The 24,371-nt window shown below is 37.5% G+C and overlaps 1 long non-coding RNA gene across 1 annotated transcript; it reads left to right on the forward strand.

Moving 5' to 3' along the window:
• Positions 1-4,733: 4,733 nt before the first annotated feature.
• LOC128647785 (uncharacterized) lies at positions 4,734-16,937 on the forward strand. The gene is made up of 3 exons (XR_008400415.1): positions 4,734-4,799; positions 13,032-13,128; positions 16,721-16,937. It is a non-coding gene; the product is annotated as an uncharacterized LOC128647785 (long non-coding RNA).
• Positions 16,938-24,371: the final 7,434 nt, after the last annotated feature.

Genomic DNA, 24,371 nt, shown 5'->3' on the forward strand with positions numbered 1-24,371 from the left:
CAATATTTTTATCTGAATTTCTTCTATCTCTATGCTGGCAGGTTTTTTTTATCATCCGATAAGACAACTCTGTTTAACAATATTGCTTTCACTTTAATAAAACACATCATAATAAAAGGTCACTTCTCTTTTTGAATCATCTGACTCCAGTCCAGTCTGGACTATTATAGTCAGGGATCAGGGTGGGGAGCAGACACCTATGCATGCAAATGCACAGAATTTGTCAAGTTTGTGTGAGTGAAGCTCTAGGGGTCGATTTATCAACACCCGTATGCATCTGTTTCCGCGCAAGGCTTTGGGCTCGCTGGAAACAGGAGTTAAGAAGCAATGGTCTTATGACCGCTGCTCCTTAACTCATCTGCCACCTCTGAGGTGGCAGACAGCAATCAGCCCAATCGGATACGATCGGGATGATTGACACCCCCTGCTAGCGGCCGCTAATGTGCAGGGGGTGGCATTGCACAAGCATTTCACTATAAATGCTTGTGCAATGATAAATGCTGACAGCGTATGTTGTCAGCATTTATTGATGTGCGGCGGACATGATCTGCTACAGCGGATCATGTCCGCCCACACATTAGTCAATCGCCCCCCTAGCGCAAACTGTTAGGGTTTTTAAAAAAAATGTGCACCAAATACAACATAAGTACATTAAAATAAAGTGTTACACCCATATATATATTTTATAAGGGTTAAAAGGTATGGTATATGAAAAGGTGCTTTAACTTACTTCAGCTATAACGCTGTAGGTCTTACACAGTGTTGGGTTAGTGCGCAAACAATAAGTATTTTTTTAAAAGCGCGCTCTATTGAAAACTATATGGAGAAGAAGTTAAGGGGATCATAATATTCAAAGTCCTGAAGTTAGCATGCATCAGGTTTTACTCATGTTCAAATGATTTACTTTCAACATGTAATACAAGCGCTAACCTGCCCATGTTAAAAGTTTACTTTCAGCTGTGTTTACGAGCGAACAAAATAAATATTTAACGCACCACTTGTAATCTGGCCCAATATGTGGTAGCAAGGTAAATTGTCTGTACTCACCATCCTTACAATAATAAATAGAAAAAGTAGTAATCTTGCTGTCTTAGCCCCACCATCCATCAGTTGTACAATATATACTTTTATCATTTCACCTACACCCATTTATTCTGTTTGCCTATATCTTACAAAAGCATTAAAGCAATAAAACATGAAACCTAAAAAAATGTTTTCATGATTGAGAAAGAGAATACAATTTTAAAAAAAATTCCAAATTTTCTTCTATGATCTATTTTGCTTTATTATCTTGGTATCCTTTGTTGAAGAAAATCAATCATTACTGGGAGCTAGTTAACACATTGGGTGAGCCAATTACATGAGGCATATTTGTGCACCCACCAATCAGCAGCTTCTGAGCCTACCTAGGTGTGCTTTTCAACAAGGGATACCAAAAGAACAAAACAAATTAGATAAAATAAATAAATTGAAAAGTTATTTTTAAATTGCATGCTATATCTGAATCATGAAAGAAAAAAAATGGGTTTCATGTCCCTTTAAATGGGACACACAGTAATACATTATAATAAATACTGAGTTAAAGTGGGTAAAAGCCAATTAGTATATTTAAAAAATTAAACAAAAAAAGCTTTTTTTTGTGGGGAAAAATCAATACTGCAAAGTCCAAATCAAATACTACACTGGTAATCAACTTTAGTATCTGCAAGTCGCTTCTACCTAATGTTCAATGCTTCTCCTCACCACCCCATATAATTTGGACTGAATCAATATGTATAGGCTGTGGACTCGCTCTCGTGGTTCAGAAATCTCCCATTCAAAATGCTCAGTCTCTTGTAACGGGCAACGCATGTGAGTTACTTGTTGTTGAAAAAGAAATCCGGATCTGCATAATCGCTACCATTATTTGCTGTTCTGCGTAAAGTGATGAGCGCTGTGTATGCGCAGTCATAATACTCATAAACAGATAGCAAAAGAGCAGGGCACACACTTAAGGGGTATGTAAATAGCTTTCAGTGACAGGCTTTGCATAAAGGTCCTCACAGAGGGATAATACAGGAGTCAGCTTTCAATTCAAATTCTCGTGAAATATATTAAAAAGGTGAGGATTCATGACGGAAACATATATTTTTAATATTAATGAAATAATCCTTTCCACCAACATTTTATTTTGCTATCTGCCCCTTTAAATATTGAAAACCTGGTTATTAAAGGGACAGCTGCTGTTATCTTAATGAAAAAAAAACGATATTAGCCCCGAGCGAATATAAAGGGGGGAATGAAATTTGTAAGAGAGGGTATAGAACACTTGATGGTAACAAAATAGAGGGGTTCTTCCCCTGCCACCAATGCAAGTCTTGCAAACACAGTACGAAACTGAAACAGATTAAGTCAGATAAAGATGGGAGAATTATTAAAATAACGGACATTATAAAATGTACCGATATAAATATTATTTACCTGTTACAATGTGACTGTAACTTAAGGTACTTTGGTCAGACCGGACGAAAATTAAAAGACAGCAAACGTGAACATCTATTGGCAATAGAACACGAGAGAGAAGACACTATTCTATATAAACATTTCAAAGAGGTACATAAAGGGAATACAGGAACACTAAAATTTTGGGGGATTAAAAGAATAGTACAGGATGGTAGAAGAGGGAATATGGTTAAGAAATTACTCAGACATGAAGCAGAATTTATCTACAATTTCGATACTCTTCACCCTAAGGGATTGAATAGTGAAATGGACCTGAATGCCTTTATATAATTAAAAAGGCCCTTTTTTCTTATTTAATTTGAATAAACATATTTGAGTTATGAAATTTGGATGGAACATTGGTTACTAGGGATCGTTGTAAAAACTCAGAGTTGCAAGAAAGTAGGGGTCAGAAATTGAGCTCCCCTTGACACTAGTTAGTGCTTCCTGGTCTGTTAGAGGTCAAGGATTTTCATTCCTTTTTAAAATTTTTAAAGACATTTTTATTGTTCCTTACCCTTTATTTCTGAAGCACATTTAGATATTTTTTTAATTCAATTATTCCCCACCAGATAGCCCTTTGGCGCCTTCTCCAACCTTGTTTTTTCTTCTGTTAGAATTGATTGCATGTATTGTGAGGAGTGCAATTAGGAGATAGGCCATTCTGGTTCAGCTTAGTAACAGCTTACACACCCTTTTGACTTTTGCTGTTATCTTAATGCCCTGGAGCAACATACTAAGGCTTCTATTTTCAGCCAAAAGTTTCTATGTGCACACATCTGAAGAGACAGCTGAAATGGGAGGGTTAAAGATTTTATTCGGCATCACAGGAGAAGCTTTCAAGAAGTGAAAAAAAGAAATGAAAACACATGCAGCAAGAAAATGAGATTAATAAACAAACAATGACATCTACTAAACAAATGTAGGTAAACCTATTACTAAAATTATCATTCACTGTGCCTTTTGTGAGAACTTTTACTGTGAGCATGCATGCAAAGCATACTTAAAGGTACAGTCTAGTCAAAACTAGATAATAAAAAATGCACTTTTAAACAACTTTCCCATTTACTTTTATCATCAAATTTTCTTTGTTCAATTGGTATTCTCTGTTGAAAGCTAAACCTAGGTAGGCTCATATGCTAATTTCTAAACCATTGAACCGCCTCTTATCTCAGTGCATTTTGACCGTTTTTTACAGTTAGACACTGCTAGTTCATGTGTGTCATATAGATAGCATTGTGCTAACTCCTGTGTAGTTATTTATGAGTCATTGCTGATTGGCTAAAATACAAGTCTGTCAAAAGAACTGAAATAAGGGGGCAGTCTACAGAGGCTTAGATACAAGGTAATCACAGAGGTAAAAAGTATATTAAGATAACTGAGATAAGGGGCAGTCTGCAGAGGCTTAGATACAAGGTAATCACAGAGGTAAAAAGTATATTAATGTAACTGAGATAAGGGGCAGTCTGCAGAGGCTTAGATACAAGGTAATCACAGAGGTAAAAAGTATATTAATATAACTGAGATAAGAAGCAGTCTGCAGAGGCTTAGATACAGGGTAATCACAGAGGTAAAAGGTATATTAATATAAATGAGATAAGGGGCAGTCTGCAGAGGCTTAGATACAAGGTAATCACAGAGGTAAAAAGTATATTAATATAACTGTGTTGATTGTGCAAAACTGAGGAATAGGTAATAAAGGGATTATTTATCTTTTAAAACAATACAAATTCTGGAGTAGTTTGTCCCTTTAAGTACACAAAAAACAGTGTACATGTGAAGCATACTTAAGTACACTGCATGTGCTCAGAGCTGGTATTGCATGTATTGCATGGGAAATGACTCAGCATGTGTCATGTACACAACCACTGGCTCTCTTCGCAGATACACTTTTTAAAATTAGTTTTTATGCTCCTATTATGAAAGGTAAATTTAAACAGTGATATATTTTTCTAGAGCATTTTTGCTAATGCATGTGTATTGGAAAAATGATTCTATTCAAAATAGAAATGCAATGATGCACATTTTGCTGGAATGTCCCTTTAAGATGGCTAACTTGTATTTTAAATTCTGACTCTAAAGCTAAATAATACATAGTTTTATAGTGAGGCATTGTATATTTGTTGTGTTCTGGAATAAATGTGTCACCCATACTACTAGCTACAGTTCACATTAGACTGTGTTTAGTATATAATATTGTGTGCAGTGTGGTCTTACCACCACAGAGGGCGCTGCGGCATTTGACTGCACTCACTGTCTCACTACCATGAACTTTATGTGCGCTGCAGACAAGACAAGCCATGTGCAACTGCAATCAGGTAAGATCAACCATTAGATTATATATATATATATATATATATATATATATATATATATATATATATATATATATATATATATATATATATATATATATATATATATATATATAAAAAAAGAGTTATCTCACTAGCTGCACACACACATGTTGTGTATGATTTGTTTAGCAGCATTAGTAAGCCACCTGCTACTGCATTACACAGAACATACAAACACAACTATCTCACTAGCTCTGCACACATGTGTAACATATAATTATACACTAATGATTTGTTTAGCAGCATTAGTAAGCCACCTGCTACTGCATTACACAGAAAATACAAACACAACTAGATTTAAATGTTAAAGGGATAATCCAAATACAATTGACATGTGCATCTTTATTTTTCTGTTTGAAAATGAGCATTTTTGTAATAAGAAAACTTTTTTAGTAAAATCTATCACTGTTTTATTCTTTTATATGAGAGATGTTACTGTTAAGTGTATGAAATATACAGACATTAGCAAACAAACTGCATCTGCTTGTGACTTTCTGATATATAGCAGTACTAGAAGGGTGCAAGCTGTATTTTATGAATTGCTTTGATGCTGTTCAGAAGCCTGGCAGGGGTTAATATTTGGTATTGTTTTTGGTGTGGGTTACAGTATTTGTGCAGTTTAAAATAACTATGTCCTGCTATGTAGATGCTGAAGGGTTAATAATGTAACCCTTGCATGTTTAATTTGGCCCGACATTAAAAAGTATTATTCATATGCAAGTGAGCTGTTAGGGTGTTTTATTTAACATGCATTACAAAATACAGTAAATATTTTAAGGTAATTAGTGATTTTAATCTAATTTTCTTGCTGCAAATGTTTTAATTTACTTTTTGAAATGATTCTACTGTAATCAAAATCTTTAACGTAAATTAAAAGACTTGCAGCAAGAAACTGAGATTAAATAACTATTCCCTAAAAAATAATCCTTGTTAACAGTCCCTTTAATATCAGTTGCCAATTATTTTGATCTAGGGCAGTGGTTTTCAAACCTGTCCCCAGGCCTCCCCAACAGGCCAGATTTTCTGGATTACCTTGGATGAGAGCAGGTAAATAACCATCAGCCAGATTACGAGTTTTGCGTTATGAGCGGCTCGCTACTAACTTGCAAGTTATTTCCACCGCTCACCTTTAATAGCGCTGCTATTACAGGTTTGCAAAAACCCGGCCATTAGCAGGCAATATGGCAGCGTTGAGCTCCATACTGCACACAAATACCAGCGCTGGTTTTACGTGTTCGTGCACGATTTCCCCAGAGACATCAATGGGGAGAGCCGGCTTAAAAAAAAGCCTAACACTTGCAATAACTCCGTAACGCAGCCCCATTGATTCCTATGGGGAAAGAAAATTTATGTTTACTCCTAACACCCTAACATAAACCCCGAGTCTAAACACCACTAATCTTTTGCCCCCGACATCATTAACTAAATAATACCTATTTAAAACTAAATACTTACCTATAAAATAAACCCTAAGCTTGCTGCAATATAACTAATAGTTACATTGTAGCTAGCTTAGGTTTTATTTTTATTTAACAGCTAAGTTTGTATTTATTTTAACTAGGTAGACTAGTTAGTAAATAGTTATTAACTATTTACTAACTATCTAGCTAAAATAAATAAAAAAATAATTTACCTGTAAAATAAAACTTAACCTGCCTCACACTAACACCTAACATTACACTAAAATTAAATAAATTACATTAATTAAATACAATTAACTAAATTACAAAAAAATAAACACTAAATTACACAAAATAAAAAAATAAATGATCAAATATTTAAACTAATTACACCTAATCTAATAGCCCTATCAAAATAAAAAAGCCCCCCTCCCAAATAAAAAACCCCTAGCCTAAACTAAACTGCCAATAGCCCTTAAAAGGGCCTTTTGCAGGACATTGCCCCAAATAAATCAGCTCTTTTGCCTGTAATAAAAAAATAAAATACAAACAACTTCTATGGAAGTCCCATTGAAAAATGACTTTTTGAAAGGTGTTGTAGTTACGTTGCGTCACGGCCAAAAAAGTGTGCGGTACAACTGTACTTACAAGACTCGTAAAAGCAGCGTTATACTCATAACGCAAAACTCGCAATCTAGCCGAAAGTCTAATAAAAAATTATTTAAAAAAAATATTGCACAAAAAACCTTTTAAGGGTTCAAAAGATATGAGATCTCGGGTGCTAGAAAAAAAAAAGGCAGGCAAATGGCTTTGACATTGAGACACATACATTGCTAAAGATGTTTTTGTATGTATGTATGGATATATATATATATATATATATATATGTATACATATATTATTGTATTTATATGTGTATATATGTATTTACAGTCATATATACACATATAAAAACATTAAAGTGACAGGCCTCGAATTTCCTGCAAGGCTATTGGCTAAGAGGTGGAAACGTCACCTCAGTCAAATACCGTTCTGCCGTAGGTTGCCTTAGCAGCTCAGTGCGGCAAACGCTGCAAACAAAAAAAGGAGCTTTCAGCATGAAGTATTTTATACGTCATGAATGAAAGTCCACTTTATTTGTTCCAATGGTAAATCCTAGCGTTTCACAAACGCTAGGATTTACCATCACTTTAATACATATGTACACACATATAGACATATATGCTTTAAAGGGGCATAACACACATTGAGATCACAATATAAAATGTTTAGTTATGCAACTTTGCAATATACTTTTTATTTTGCACCATTTACTATAATTTAAAGGGGCATGAAACCCAAGGTTTTTCTGTCTTTCATGATTCAGTATAGAGCATGAGATTTTAACCCTTCAGTGCTAAGCACTTTCCCACCTTGGTGCTAAGCTTTTTTAGTTGTTGTTTTTTTTGTTTTATATTTTTTAAAATATATATTTATTTTTTTCCTTTTTTTTTCAGATCCCCAAGACTTACACTGTTGGAAAGGTTAGACGATTACATTTACAACAGTGGGTCTTGGGGTCTATAGCTGCTTAGATGCCTGAGATACAGGCTTCTAAGCAGCATGCCCCCTGCTTCGATATTTAACATTGTTAATGTTAAATAAAGTTGCACGGTGACGTCATCAAGTCATTGCGTGTGACATCACCATGCATAACGTGAAGCCCCGGTGATGCCTGTCACTATGCAGGCCCAATCGCCGGGGTAGGAGCGGGTGGGAGCCCCCAGATCTCCCTCAAGGTGGGAGAGTGCTAGCGACGGCTCTGAGCCATTGTTAGCACCAGAGTGGGAAACCCTGTGACAGCTCAGAGTCGTTGTTAGCACTCAAGGGGTTAAAAGATTTCTCTTTTTCATGACACGATGAGTCCACGGATCATCTTAATTACTAATAGGATATTCACCTCCTGGTCAGCAGGAGGCGGCAAAGAGCACCACAGCAAAGCTGTTAAAAAGCTCCTCCCTTCCCTTCCACTCCAGTCATTCTCTTTACCTACGTTAGTGCTAGGAAGTGGTAAAGTGAGTTGTTAGATAAAATTCTTCAATCAAGAGTTTATTATTTTTAAAGTAGTGCAAGATTGTGCTGCTTTGTCCTAGAGTGTAGCCGTAGTCCATATCAGTCTCTTCAGTAGAGCAGTGGTGGCTTTAGAGCAATGGGAACTTGTGGGACATAATTCTCACTGCGCCTCCCATGTAATTTACTCAGACTTTTATTTTTCCACAGGTTGATGTGAGGGATAGGACCTCTCAAGCCTGTGAGCTGCCTTGCTATCAGGCAGATACAAGGTAAGTGCTGCTTTTTTATTCTGGGGCGCAGGAAACATAGCATCTCAGAGATAAAGGTGTGAACATTTATTGGAAAAATTAACATATAAGGCTCATACAGGAAGGGGCGCTTTATGTTTGGGGACTACAGACTCTCCTAGACTGGAGAGGATTTTAGACAGCCATATCTGCAGGCACTGGGGCTGGGAGTAAAGCTTTTTCATTTGCTCTGGTGGTTTGTGTCTCCCGACGGCTTTACTTAGCAAACAGGCCGATCGGGAGATGAGGTGCATATAGTAACGCCCACGATGGGCTTCAGTTCAGTAGCGTGTCACTAGAAACGCATGGTTTCCAGTAAAGCAGGCGTTTCTAGCATTATCCGTTGGCACTTTTCTTATTGCTGAGGTCCGGATCGTTCCTGCACCACAAGAAAAGGGACATTGACTCCTGTTTAGCAGTCAGGTAGGCACCTCAGCAGGGTTACTGAGGTGTAAAGGTGTCTGTAGTGTTCAAATTGTGATATTTTCATAATTGACATAGTTGGGTAAAAAAGTTACCTGTTTAAATTTAAAGACACAGTAACATATTTTCATTACAAAAATTTTAATTCATTTTTGAAGTTTTTTATTTATTAATTTACTCATTGTGAACAGTATGGACCAAGGAGACTTGCAAGATGTCACTTGCTCTTTGTGTTTTGATGCAAATGTGGAACCACCTATCCCTTTCTGTCCCTCATGTATTGAGAGGACTTTATAGGGAAAATATTTTTTCTGAGCAAAATTTTTCTAAAGCCGATACTGTCCAAGAGTCTTATGACGAGGTTCAAAATATGCCGCAGCTTTCTCCCCAAGCGTCCCGAATGTTACCTCCCTCACAAGCAGTGCCCTGCACTTCTGCTCTAGCTCCCGCTGGAGTTACCTTAAAAGACATAGCTTCTCTCATGATGCGTTGTCTGCTTTTCCAATGTGGCAGGGAAAGCGTAAAAAGGAAAATCAGACATTTAGTAAGCAAGGTTTCTGATGCAATTGTTGCAATTTCGGAGGTGCCCTCCCAGAATACCGAAGAGGAGGATACCGCTGTAGCATCTGAAGGAGAAATTTCAGATTCAGAAAGTGTAATTCCTCTGGCTGATTCTGAGGTTGTATCTTTTAGGTTTAAGCTAGAACACCTCCGTCTGTTACTTAGGGAGGTTTTAGTTACTTTGGACGACAGTGACACCACGGTAGTGGTTGTTCCTAAGAAGTCTAGTAAGCTGAACAAATATTTCGAGGTTGCTTCCTCGACAGACGTGTTTCCGGTCCCTGATCGAGCTTATGAAATAATTGCTAAGGAATGGGAGAGACCGGGCATACCTTTTTCTCCCTCTCCTATTTTTAAGAAGATGTTTCACATAGCCGACTCTAACAAAGAGGCTTGGCAAACAGTGCCTAAGGTGGAAGGAGCCATTTCTACCTTAGCTAAGCGAACTACTATTCCCATAGAGGATAGTTGTAACTTCAAAGATCCTATGGACAAAAAGTTAGAGGGTTTACTCACACTGTACACCAGGGCCTGCAATGACAACCAGCTGTGTGTATTGCTACCGTCAGTAGTGCGGCAGTGTATTGGTCTGATGCACTGTCTGAGGCTCTCAGGACAGAAACTTGTTTGGAAACTTGTTTGGATGAGATCCAGGATAGAATAAAGGCTCTTAAATGCCAAGCTCCCGAGATATGGGTCGAGGTCCAGGGACCCCCAGGCGGAGCTGATAGATGCTCTGGTGGTCCCTTGGACCTTCAGTCTAGCATACCTATTTCCTCCGTTTGCTCTTCTTCCTCGGGTCATTGCTCTAATCAGACAGGAGAGGGCATCGGTGATCCTCATAGCTCCAGCTTGGCCTCGCAGGATTTGGTATGCAGATCTGGTGGAGTAGGCATCTCTGCCACCTTCTGTTGAGGAAGGACCTTCTAATTCAGGGGCCCTTTCTTCACCCAAATCTAGTTTCTCTGAAGCTGACTGCTTATAGATTGAACGCTAAATTTTATCCAAGCGGGGGTTTTCTGACTCGGTCATAGAGACCATGATTCAGACTCGTAAGCCTGTAACTAGAAAGATTTACCATAAGATTTGGCGTAAATATCTCTATTGGTGTGAATCCAAGGGCTATTCATGGTTGGTTTTTCCTTTCTATCCTTAACTTCGGTTGAATGACTGGAGTGGGAGGGAAAGGAGGAGCTATTTAACAGCTCTGCTGTGGTGCTCTTTGCCGCCTCCTGCTGACCAGGAGGTGAATATCCCATTAGTAATTAATATGATCCGTGGACTCATTGTGTCAAAAAAGAAATACATTTATCAGGTAAGCATACATTTTCTTTACAATTTACTTCTATTATCTAATTTGTTTTGTTCTCTTGGTATTCTTTATAGAAAAGGATACCTAAGTATGTTCAATAGCTGCTGATTGGTGGCTGCACATGTATACTTCACGTTATTTGCTCACCCAATGAATTTAATAGCTCCCAGTAGTGCATTGCTGCTTCTTCAAAAAAGGATATCAAGAGAATTAAGCAAATTAAATAATAGATGTAAAGTGGAAAGTTGTTTAAAATTGTATGCTCTGTTTCAGGGTTCTTCAAACTTTTCCCCCCAAGACCCAGTGCCATGATACCACATACCTTTAGGACCCAATTTTTATACTTGGTCTTGAAATAATTTTGTAAGAAATAAATAACATGATAGCTGCAATTTTTGGCAAAGAAACTAAAATATGTGCATGCTTTATTCCTGATTATAGTCAAATATGAAAGCGTTGTAAAACGTAATAACACACACACTCTCATACAACACACATTTCCATGTAACACACATACCACACACTCTCATACAACACACACACTTTCATATAACACACATACCACACACACTCACCCCATACACTCTTACAACACACACATACACACACACTTTCATAACACACGCATACCACACACAAACTCTCATACAACACACACACCACACACTCTCATACAACACACATTTTCATGTAACACACATACCACACTCACTCTCATACAACACACACTTTCATATAACACACATACCACATACACTATCATACAACACACACACTTTCATATAATACACACTCACCCCATATACTCTTACAACACACACATACACACACACTTTCATAACACACGCATACCACACACAAACTCTCATACAACACACACACCACACACTCTCATGTAACCCACATACCACACACACTCTCGTACAACACACACTTTCATATAACACACATACCACACACACTCTCATACAACACACACACTTTCATATAACTTACACTCACCCCATACACTCTTACAACACACACATACACACACTTTCATAACACACGCATACCACACACACTCATACAACACACATACCACACACTCTCTCATATAACACACACACTAATACAACACACACACACACTCATACACAACACATGCACAGCACACACACAATCTCATACAATACACTACACACACTCCTACAACACACACACAAGTCGGGACCCAGTACACATGGTGTTGTGACCCAGTAATGGGTCCCGACCCATGGTTTGAAGAATCCTGTTCTATTTTAATTATGAAAGAAAAATGATGGGTTTCATGTCCCTTTAAAGGGACAATCTATTCGAAATTAAACTTTCATGATTCAGATAGGGCATGTAATTTTAAACAACTTTCCAATTTACTTCTATTATCTAATTTGCTCAATTCTTTAGATAGCCTTTGTTGAAGAAATAGCAATGCACATGTGTGAGCTAATCACACAAGGCCTCTATGTGCAGCAACCAATCAGCAGCTACTGAGCATATCTAGATATGCTTTTAAGCAAGTGATATCAAGAAAATGAAGCAAATTAGGTAAAATAAGTAAATTTGAAAGTGGTTTAAAATGACATGCTCTTTCTAAATAACGAAAGAAAAAAAAATGGGTTTCATGTCCCTTTAACTCTGAATAATATGGGCTTTTACTATGCTGAAAATTGGTAATGCAGGCTTCAGACCTCAAATGATTAACAATAGTCTGTATATCTTTCTAATTGGCTTTAGCATGGACTTTGTGCTAACAAAACAAGGAAAGGCATACTGACAGTATGATGTGACTTTGTGATAACATACATAAAACGAGGAAAAGCCTACTGACAGTATGATGTGACTAGAGTGACTGTCACATGATGTACATCAGGATTAGCTCCTCCAAATAAGGAAAATGGTGGTGAAATTTGGCCACTGGAAAACTTTTGCATAGACCATTACATTACAGGCAAAGCGGGCAAAATAATGAAAGTATAATGCAAAGTTGTCTTATTATTTATAATTAAATAATTCATGTTATAATCACAAAGTGTATTATGCCCATGTAACGGGACAGACTATTGCTGAACAGACTTTATCTAATTATTTTGCATATCTAACTTTATACTCATTTATTTGATGTTGTTTTCTATTACAGAAACATGTCAAAGGGTCTATAAAGACATTACTGACCATGAAATGAGAAGATGCATAGGGGATTGCCAATCCCACACAAGAATTGTTTGTGGTCACAGGTAAGCAGTTATGTTTTTTCTTGTTTAAATCACCCCACTGAGTCATTTCTTTTATAATTGTTTTTTTTGTTTTTTTTATACAACATGCTTATATGGATGTGATACAGCAGGGGAGTGTTTGTTTCTGTCTATACAACATGCTTATATGGATGTGATACAGCAGGGGAGTGTTTGTTTCTGTCTATACAACATGCTTATATGGATGTGATACAGCAGGGGAGTGTTTGTTTTTGTTTATACAACATGCTTATATGGAAGTGATACAGCAGGGGAGTGTTTGTTTCTGTCTATACAACATGCTTATATGGATGTGATACAGCAGGGGAGTGTTTGTTTCTGTCTATACAACATGCTTATATGGATGTGATACAGCAGGGGAGTGTTTGTTTCTGTCTATACAACATGCTTATATGGATGTGATACAGCAGGGGAGTGTTTGTTTCTGTTTATACAACATGCTTATATGGAAGTGATACAGCAGGGGAGTGTTTGTTTCTGTCTATACAACATGCTTATATGGATGTGATACAGCAGGGGAGTGTTTGTTTCTGTCTATACAACATGCTTATATGGATGTGATACAGCAGGGGAGTGTTTGTTTCTGTCTATACAACATGCTTATATGGATGTGATACAGCAGGGGAGTGTTTGTTTCTGTTTATACAACATGCTTATATGGAAGTGATACAGCAGGGGAGTGTTTGTTTCTGTCTATACAACATGCTTATATGGATGTGATACAGCAGGGGAGTGTTTGTTTTTGTTTATACAACATGCTTATATGGAAGTGATACAGCAGGGGAGTGTTTGTTTCTGTCTATACAACATGCTTATATGGATGTGATACAGCAGGGGAGTGTTTTATTTCTGTCTATACAACATGCTTATATGGATGTGATACAACAGGGGAGTGTTTTATTTCTGTTTATACAACATGCTTATATGGATGTGATACAGCAGGGGAGTGTTTTATTTCTGTTTATACAACATGCTTATATGGATGTGATACAGCAGGAGAGTGTTTTATTTCTGTTTATACAACATGCTTAAATGGATGTGATACAGCAGGGGAGTGTTTTATTTCTGTTTATACAGCATGCTTATATGGATGTGATACAGCAGGGGAGTGTTTTACTCACTTCCCTGATCCTCCCATGATCATAAATAGAGCAGCCATGTTGGAGTTTTCTCTGTGCTTGGATTGAGCTGACCCTTTGAAAGGAATATTCCATTTTGATAGTGGTGCTTCTTTGTGACAGGATTTTTATTGCACTATCAACTAATATCAATTAAAATGTTAATGAATTATAAATCTTGACTAAAAAGAAGCATTCTTCAAACAAAGGCATGCCCCTGTCACAAGAACAATAAATGAAACTCCCTTTACAATTTTCAGTGTTTCAGCAACATGCAACTTAAGATAAAACAATATATATTTCTTTAAAAGAGCATATTAGTAAAAAAATGCATGGTCTAATTTGTTTTAATTCATTTTAAGACCATCAACCCTGCACTAACCCACAAAGGGATTAAACACACAGTAGAAGTACCGCTTGGAACCACAGAGCACTGCTGATCCTGAGCGGAAGTGCTGCTGATCCAATCATGAGCAATAGTCATTCAACTAGTATTTCTGATTAGATAAGCAGCAGTTGGCAGTTTTTGCTCTGGACCAGCAGTGCTCTGCAGGTACCAATCAGTACTTCCATTGTGTGTTTAAAGCCTTTGTGTGGGTTAATCTCACAGTAGTGCAGGGTCAATAGTCTTAAATTTACATTAAAGGATGTCATTTTTTTTTTTTACTATTAAGGCCCTTTTAAAGGGACAATAAACACCTTCAGATGATAATATAAAATGATAAACTGTGTGTGTGTGTGTGTAAATATTCATTATTTATTTTGTCCCCTTTTCCTGTAATTCTATTCTGACGTTGTGAGCTTTTCAGTTCCTGTTAGAAATGGAAGTGCAGAACACTGTTATATTCCACACAGCCATTGGCTGCACACTCTAGTGATAAATTTATAACTGTCCCTAATTGGCCATAGCAGATAATGTAATCTAAGTAAGATCCCATTGTTTTATAGACACTAAAACTTTACACTTAGTTTGTTAATGTTTAAACACCAAATATAACTTTAAAAAATACATCTACATGTTATTCACAGACTAACCTTTTCTTTCAATGCTTCATTCTATCTAGCATTTATTTAGGGCTAGATTATAAGTGGAGCACTAATTTATTGCGCGCCCGCAAGTAGACAAATGTGCCCTTTTGCAGGCACACAATAAATAACCAGCCATTAGAAGTGTCTGGTTATTGCTACTACATGCTTGTGGTAGCAACTAGCGCTTATAAAATTTACCAGAGATCAGATCTCTGGTCAATTTTATAAATATGCCCCAAATGCCCCCAAAATACAGTGTAGTGTAATTTATAAAAAAAATACAAATTGTATTATTTTTATGTTTTAATAAAATATTTGCACTAGGTAGTATTTTGGGGGTAAAGTTGGTCGGAGTTGGGTGTTATATTTGCTGCATCGCTGAGCTACTTACCCCCTTTGCTGCACTTAGATTCTGAGCTTGCGTAATTTTACACTTGAGTTGTAATACCAGCTAATATTAGCGGGCGCTGGTATTACTCAATGGAGCACTAATATTGCTTGCACGCAAGCAATATTTAGCACTTCACTTGTAATCTGGCTCTTAGTGTTTAATGTCCCTTTAAATAAGCAAGCAGTGCAGCACCTCACATAGCATGGGAGTATCACAGAAGTAAATAGAATACTGTCTTACTAAATGCTACTCTGCTAGATAATTTTCCTTTGGGAAGGGAAGTGGGGATATGAAGATTTAGAATATGACACATCTAGATAGCATATTACTTAATATTTTGTAAAAGGAAAAAAACACAATTGAAAAGGAAATAAACTGCACATTGTGACTTTCCCACTTTTATCTCCAAAAGTCTAGGAACACAACCAAAAATTTAAATTACAACATAGGGTATCAAATAGTGCACATTAATTTCTAGAGAAGTAAAATATAAATATCTTAAGGAAAAAAAGTCTCAATATAGTAACCCTTTAACGACTGAGATGTACCATGTATGTTGCCGCTCATTAAGGGTTATATTTTTTTAAATAGCACGTGTCCCGCCACAAGTGGCGGTACTGCGCTATTATACCCTCCCTTCTTGTCATCGTAAATAGTGTGGCCTCAACACTGGCGGCGAGACCGTGCATTTAATAGCACTTCCCTATTCAAAGCCGAGTGATGTACAGGGTACGTTGCTAGTCTTTAAGGGGTTAAAGTATAGGTCTAAGCATCCCATTGGCAGGTAGTTTGATTAGGAAGGAACGTGGCCAAATATGTTAATATCTAGATGGAAATTGCATTGACATGAGAATTTATGGAAGTTAAAAATGCAATTCTTTTTTAGTATTCATCACAACCTTGAAGTTGAAATAAAGGCGTGTTATTTTTTTTGTCAGATTTACTTTTTTAGTTCTACAAATTAAAGTTCTGCTGTAGACTAAGCAATTAGCACAGAATGCCCATGTTTATGTAATATTTGTTTTTATTTTTACAGGCCGGTGCCAAATTCAAGATCATAGAACAGATACAGATGGACATCATATTATATTTTTGTTGTTCTGTCAACATTATTGTGCATCTGCATTAAACTTGTACCCTAGGCCTATACTATAAGTTATTCTCTGGTTTATTACAATGTCATATTTAAAATGTTTTAATACCTGGAAAATTTGAAGCCTAATAAAACTTTAAATTATTTTTGTAAGAGTCAATGCTGTTGTTTTTATGGAGTCATTTCTAAAGGATTTTTTGGTGAATATTTTTATCTTCATACAGTATTGAGGTTAACAGATCATATTTACCAGACAGGCAAATGCTAATTTTATTAAAATCGGTAAAATATAAAAAATAAATATGATTTTCCTAGTTTAACTTCTGGTAACAATTGCAGTTAGTTATATACAATAATTATTTTTTATATCTGCACAGATATGGAGAGATCTGTAAAACAAATATTCATAAAGAAAATAATCAATTAAAATGACTGCCAAAAAAGACTGAAAGGGAGGTAAAAACATGAAACATAATAACGATGGGTAGAACTGAAGACTGATTTATAAGTGGAATGCCTTAAAGGGGTGTGCTGTAAAAAGGGGCCATACTGTACCTGAGATAATGATATTAGTGTTATAATATAACTCTAATATAAGAATACATCAAGTATTCAACTTAAAGGGATACTAAACCCATTGTTTTGCTTTTATGATTCAGATAGAGCATGCTATTTTCTAATGTACTCCTATTATCTTTTTTCTTCGTTCTCTTGCTATCTTTATTTGAAAAAGCAGAAATGTAAGATTAGGAGCTGGCCCATTTTTGTTTTAGCACCTGGGTAGCGCTTACATATTGGTAGCTACATTTAGCCACCAATCAGCAAGCGATAGCCTTGTGCTGAACCAAAAATGGTCTCTTGAACTTACTTTCCTGCTTTTTCGAATAAAAATAGGAAGAAAACGGAAAAAAAATTGATAATAGGAGTAAGCTAGAAAATTGCTTAAAATTGCATGCTTTGTCTGAATCATGAAAGAAAAATGTGGGTTTAGTGTCCCTTTAATATATTACCTGTCATAATATTAGTTTTATATATGAATATATATTACCTCAGATAATGCATGGATACAACTTTAAGATCAATTAAATTCATACAAACAACTTACATAAATAAACTTTTGCAGGAAAAAAACATTTTATTATTAATTTGTAAATATGATTGACGTAAATAATAGTAAATTTGTAGTGCTCTTGTGGCAGACACTGCTCTTAATTGTGATATATGTGCCAGAGATATGCTAAAGATTTGCAGTTGACTTGTTAGAGATTTGTAACAGACTTGCAGAGCTTTTGCAGTAGACTTGAAGGGCTCTTGCTGTTAAATTGTGAGAAATTTGCTGCAGATTTGAAGGGCTATTGCTGTTGACTTGTCAGAAATTTGCAGCAGACTTGCAGAGCTCTTGCTATTGACTTGCCAGAAATTGGCTACAAACTTGCAGAGCTCTTGCAGTTGACTTGCCAGAAATGCTCTTGCTAGAGACTTGCCAGGTAAACTTGCTGCAAGTTGAAAAAGTGTCAACTAGAACTTTTGCTGCAATTATGATGCAAGTAAACACACTTGCCAGTGAAAACTTGCAGCAAGTTATACCGACTTACAGCAAAAGTTAGCTACAAGTTTGTGGCAAGTTATCCTTGCTATCTGTGTGAAACACACACTGACCTATCCTGCTGTATGTGAAACACTTGCACTGACCTACCATGCTGTATGTGAAACACTTGCACTGACCTACCATGCTGTATGTAAAACACTTGCACTGGCCTACCATGCTGTATGTTAAACACTTGCACTGACCTATCCTGCTGTATGCGAAACACTTGCACTAACCTACAGGGCTGTATGTGAAACACTTGAACTGACCTACCATGCTGTATGTAAAAAAATGTGCACTGACCAACTGTGCTGTATGTGAAACACATGCACTGACCTATCATGCTGTATGTGAAACTTTTGCACTGACCTAACGTGCTGTATGTGAAACACTTGCACTGACCTACCGTGATGTATGTAAAAAGCTTGCACTGACCTACCATGCTATATGTGAAACACTTGCACTGACCTATCATGCTGTATGTGAAACACTTGCACTGACCTACAGTGCTGTATGTGAAACACTTGCACTGACCTATCATGCTGTATGTGAAACTCTTACACTGACCTACCGTGCTGCATGTGAAACACTTGCACTGACCTACCGTGCTGTATGTGAAACACTTGCACTGACCTATCATGCTGTATGTGAAACACTTGCACTGACCTACCGTGCTGTATGTGAAACACTTGCACTTACCTACAGTGCTATATGTGAAACACTTGCACTGACCTACCGTGCTGTATGTGAAACACTTGCACTGAACTATCCTGCTGTATGTGAAACACTTGCATGGACCTACCATGCTGTATGTGAAACATTTGCACTGACCTACCGTGCTGTATGTGAAACACTTGCACTGACCTATCATGCTGTATGTGAAACACTTGCACTGACCTACAGTGCTGTATTTGAAACAATTGCACTGACCTATCATGCAGTATGTGTAACACTTGCACTGACCTACAGGGCTGTATGTGAAACTCTTACTCTGACCTACCGTGCTGTATGTGAAACAGTTGCACTGACCTACCATGCTGTATGTGAAACACTTGCACTGACCTACCGGGCTGTATTTGAAACACTTGCACTTACCTACAGTGCTATATGTGAAACACTTGCACTGACCTACCATGCTGTATGTGAAACGCACTGAACTATCCTGCTGTATGTGAAACACTTGCACTGACCTACCATGCTGTATGTGAAACACTTGCACTGACCTACCGTGCTGTATGTGAAACACTTGCATTGACCTACCATGCTGTATGTGTAACACTTGCACTGATCTACCATGCTGTATGTGAAACACTTGCACTGACCTATCATGCTGTATGTGAAACTCTTACACTGACCTACCGTGCTGCATGTGAAACACTTGCACTGACCTACCGTGCTGTATGTGAAACACTTGCACTGACCTATCATGCTGTATGTGAAACACTTGCACTGACCTACCGTGCTGTATGTGAAACACTTGCACTTACCTACAGTGCTATATGTGAAACACTTGCACTGACCTACCGTGCTGTATGTGAAACACTTGCACTGAACTATCCTGCTGTATGTGAAACACTTGCACTGACCTATCATGCTGTATGTGAAACACTTGCACTGACCTACAGTGCTGTATTTGAAACAATTGCACTGACCTACCGTGCTGTATGTAAAACACTTGCACTGACCTATCATGCTGTATGTGAAACACTTGCATGGACCTACCATGCTGTATGTGAAACATTTGCACTGACCTACCGTGCTGTATGTGAAACACTTGCACTGACCTATCATGCTGTATGTGAAACACTTGCACTGACCTACAGTGCTGTATTTGAAACAATTGCACTGACCTACCGTGCTGTATGTAAAACACTTGCACTGACCTATCATGCTGTATGTGAAACTTGCACTGACCTACCGTGCTGAATGTGAAACACTGGCACTGACCTACCGTGCTGTATGTAAAAAACTTGCACTAACCTACCTTGCTGTATGTGAAACTCTTGCACTGACCTACCGTGCTGTATGTGAAACACTTGCACTGACCTATCATGCTGTATGTGAAACACACACTGACCTATCCTGCTGTATGTGAAACACTTGCACTAACCTACCATGCTGTATGTGAAACACTTGCACTGACCTACCATGCTGTATGTAAAACACTTGCACTGACTTACCATGCTGTATGTGAAACACTTGCACTGACCTACAGGACTGTATGTGAAACACTTGCACTGACCTACCGTGCTGTATATAAAAAACTTGCACTGACCTACCATGCTAAATGTGAAACACTTGCACTGACCTACCTTGCTGTATGTAAAAACCTTGCACTGACCTAACTTGCTGTATGTAAAAACCTTGCACTGACCTAACGTGCTGTATGTGAAACACTTGCACTGACCTACCATGCTGTATGTGAAACACTTGCAATTACCTACCGTTCTGTATGTGAAACACTTGCACTGACCTACCATTCTATATGTGAAACACTTGCACTGACCTACCATGCTATATGTGAAACACTTGCACTGACCTATCATGCTGTATGTGAAACACTTGCACTGACCTACCATGCTGTATGTGAAACACTTGCACTGACCTACTGTGCTATATGTGAAACACTTGCACTAACCTACCATGCCATATGTGAAACACTTGCATTGACCTACCGTGCTATATGTGAAACACTTGCACTGATCTACCATGCTGTATGTGAAACACTTGCACTGACCTACCGTGCTATATGTGAAACACTTGCACTTACCTACAGTGCTATATGTGAAACACTTGCACTGACCTACCATGCTATATGTGAAACACTTGCACTGACCTACCATGCTGTATGTGAAACACTTGCACTGACCTACCGTGCTGTATGTGAAACACTTGCACTTACCTACAGTGCTATATGTGAAACACTTGCACTGACCTACCATGCTATATGTGAAACACTTGCACTGACCTACCGTGCTGTATGTGAAACACTTGCACTTACCTACAGTGCTATATGTGAAACACTTGCACTGACCTACCATGCTATATGTGAAACACTTGCACTGACCTACCGTGCTGTATGTGAAACACTTGCACTGACCTACCATGCTGTATGTGAAACACTTGCACTGATCTACCATGCTGTATGTGAAACACTTGCACTGACCTACCGTGCTGTATGTGAAACACTTGCACTTACCTACAGTGCTATATGTGAAACACTTGCACTGACCTACCATGCTATATGTGAAACACTTGAACTGACTTATCCTGCTGTATGTGAAACACTTGCATGGACCTACCATGCTGTATGTGAAACACTTGCACTGACCTACCATGCATTATGTAAAAACACTTGCACTGACCTATCATGCTGTATTTGAAACACTTGCACTGACCTACCATGCTGTATGTGAAACACTTGCACTCACCTACCTTGCAGTATGTGAAACACTTGCACTGACCTACCATGCATTATGTGAAACACTTGCACTGACCTATCATGCTGTATGTGAAACACTTGCACTGACCTACCATGCTGTATGTGAAACACTTGCACTGACCTACCTTGCAGTATGTGAAACACTTGCACTGACCTATCATGCAGTATGTGAAACATTTGCACTGACCTATCATGCTGTATGTGAAACACTTGCACTGACCTATCATGCTATATGTGAAACACTTGCACTGACCTATCATACTGTATGTGAAACACTTGCATTGACCTACCATGCTGTATGTGAAACACTTGGACTGACCTAATCTAAAGAGAGATGCTATGGATTTTTAAATTATCTATTAGTATTTTAGAGTGATTAAGCTCTGAATTCAATTTAATAAATTATTGTTTTATGTGTTTTTAGGTAAAATACATATCAAGTACGTTAATATATTGGGGCGGATTTAATAAGCACCGGATGCTGCTTAATCCGCCCGAAGTTTCCGGCGATCCGGAAACTAAACTTAAGAAGCAGCTGTCGTAAAACCGCTGCGCTTTAACTTGTCCGCCACTTTTTAGGATGGGGATGATTGACAGACCCTGCTAGTGCAGGGGGCGGCATTGCACAAACATTTCTTGTGAAATGCTTGTGCAATGTTAAATGCCGACAGCGTATGTTGTTGGCATTTAGCAATGCAGTGCGGACATGATTTGCTATAATCATGTCCACGCGGGGTTTAATAAATTGACCCCAATGTATTTATGTATTGTTATTGCACATATCATAATTTAAAAAAATATTTTTTCAGCTATGATTTTGCTGTTTTTAGCAATCAGGTTATCTGGGGGTTTGTTCACAAGCAGGAAATTATATTGTTCTCTTTCTATTGTTGGTATGAAAAATGACAAAATGCACCTCCATACTACGGTAAGAATGGATGCTACGGTAACAACTAAGCCTAGCTAAAACCAGGCTTAGATAGATATAAATTTGGTCATCCACATAGCTTCTGATACACTTGTTTTGTATTAAAATGTAACTTTTAATTTTAGGTGCAGAGTAAAATCTTGAAGCAAATGTGCTCAAAAGTACAGCAATAACGTGTAGTTTGAGATTAAAGAGGCTCTTGATAATATGTAAGAAGAATAGAAACAGTTGTCTTTTTTCAGACTGTATTATACGTATCTTTTCTATTCCTTCTATGAAAAACCTAGTATGTCATACAAGCTTTCGGAGAACATAGTGGAGCATTGTGAAAAACTTAAGAAAGAGATGTCTATTATTCAGCACAGTTATGAAACGTCTTATAAATCCCTAGGACAAGGGACATAAAGCCATCATCTCTGATTTGAAACCCATATTAAATCTGTCAAAAGAGACTTTAAAAGAAGCAATTTCAGGAATATCATTTTATCTTTCTGTAACAGAAAGCACTTTCCCATTCTGAAAAAAAACCCACATTTACATAGAATCAGGAGTTAAAGCAAGCAAAGTGAAAAAAATCAATGAGAAAGTTTAAAAAAATTCTGTTAAATGGTAGAATTCAAATAAAAAATAATTTGGATGCAAAAGAGTGATTTTTTTCTTGTTAAACGGCCATGTTAATAAAAATCTGCATGTTCGAATTCATTGGAGCATGTCATTTTGGGACTATGGACCCTGCACTACTGTTTGTCTAACGCTTGCAGTAGAAATAGTGTTGATGACCCGCAGTGCGCTGCTGATCCCATCAGCAGCATTAGTTGTACATCTATCTATGTAGATCACCTCACCTGAAGGTGTTTAACAGGACAACTAGGCTGTGGAGCTTACATGCTAAGAGGGTTGTAGGTCCTGCAAAGGGGTTAATATGTCTTGTGATGCAGCTTCTTCTTGTCGCATATAGCAGCATGATACTTGTCAAATTTCTGAGTGACTTCCATACTGCATGGCTTTTAGGTAGAAATGTGATAAGTGGCATGTAGTGAAATCAGCTTCCATAACGTTTTTTATGTAAAACGTGTTAACATGTTTGTCACTCGTCACATTGTTTTATTTCACATCCTTTTAAGAGCCTTATAAAATAAATGTAGACAGTAAAACATTTTTTTTTTAATTTCACAAGCCATATGTTAATGATTATATTCTATCATTATATCATGATCTGTTATTAAATACAAATAAACATATTTTACCTTGAATTATCCCCCTTGGTCTTTGCATTAGTTTTTTCTTTTGAGCTGCAACAACTTCCCATAAGTTGGTGCAGCCTCGCTGGCTTATGGATGTGTAACAGATCCTGAAATGTGAAGTAATTATTAAAATCACATTTTAAAATCAATCTATTTTATTAAAATATAACAATTCATCACTGAAAAAAGTGTTTGATGCCGAAAAGTCTAGACATATAGGGGCATATTTATCAAGCTCCGTATGGAGCTTGATGCCCGTGTTTCTGGCGAGCCTGCAGGGGGCGGCATTGCACCAGCAGCTCTTGTCAGGTCCGCCAGACTTTCATAAATAGGGGCCATAGTGGATAACTATACTGGCCAATAACTCAAAGTGTAGTGAGAGTCTGGTGAGT

The sequence above is a fragment of the Bombina bombina genome, chromosome 2 (genome assembly GCF_027579735.1).
Source record: "Bombina bombina isolate aBomBom1 chromosome 2, aBomBom1.pri, whole genome shotgun sequence".
NCBI lineage: Eukaryota > Metazoa > Chordata > Amphibia > Anura > Bombinatoridae > Bombina > Bombina bombina.